This window comes from Papio anubis, unplaced genomic scaffold (genome assembly GCF_008728515.1).
Source record: "Papio anubis isolate 15944 unplaced genomic scaffold, Panubis1.0 scaffold3060, whole genome shotgun sequence".
Taxonomy (NCBI): Eukaryota; Metazoa; Chordata; class Mammalia; order Primates; family Cercopithecidae; genus Papio; species Papio anubis.
In genome coordinates this window covers 2,813-3,450 of record NW_022163171.1, presented here as the reverse complement: position 1 = coordinate 3,450, position 638 = coordinate 2,813, and the positions used below count along the sequence as shown (strand labels likewise).

Genomic DNA, 638 nt, shown 5'->3' with positions numbered 1-638 from the left:
CAGTGTCTCCGCAACTTGGGGAAAGCGGGAGGCAGCCAGCTGCGCGCTGGCTTCGCAAGGAATCGCTTGTGGAGGGGCGCGAACGTGGAGCCTTTTTATACGCTCCAGCGGAACTGGGGGGCGTCAGGAGGTCGGTTAGCTCAGTTGGTAAGAGCGTGGTGCTGATAACGCCAAGGTCGCGGGCTCGATTCCCGCACCGGCGATAGTCTTATCTTAGCCTTTTTTTTCTGCCGCCACCCCACAAGGAACTCTTTATACAACCGTTTGTGAAAAATGCCCATTCAGGTACTGTGAGCAGCGTCCGGGTAGGAGCGAATTGCGGGATCTCTTGGACTCCCCGCCCAGAGGTTGTGGAGGGCAGCCTACTGGGGAGAGCGGGAGGTACCGGGCATGCGCTGGGGCGGTGCCCCCTCCCCCCCACCCGAGTCCCTGCACCATCCGCCACCTGCAGGGCACTCAGGACATCCAAAGCCATCCATATCTCTGGCCCTCAGTCCCCACCCGCTGCCGTCCCCGTGGTTCCTGAGGCTGTGGAATCGCCCAGTGAAGACAGGTGCTCCCATATGTCACCGTGTTCCCTTGGTCGCCTTGCGGGGAAGTCTTGGGATTGTAAATCCAGGTCTGGAATGAATGCATTC

At 60.2% G+C, this 638-nt stretch overlaps 1 non-coding gene across 1 annotated transcript; it reads left to right on the top strand.

Moving 5' to 3' along the window:
* Positions 1–129: 129 nt before the first annotated feature.
* TRNAI-GAU lies at positions 130–203 on the top strand. The gene has a single exon. It is a non-coding gene; the product is annotated as a tRNA-Ile (tRNA).
* Positions 204–638: the final 435 nt, after the last annotated feature.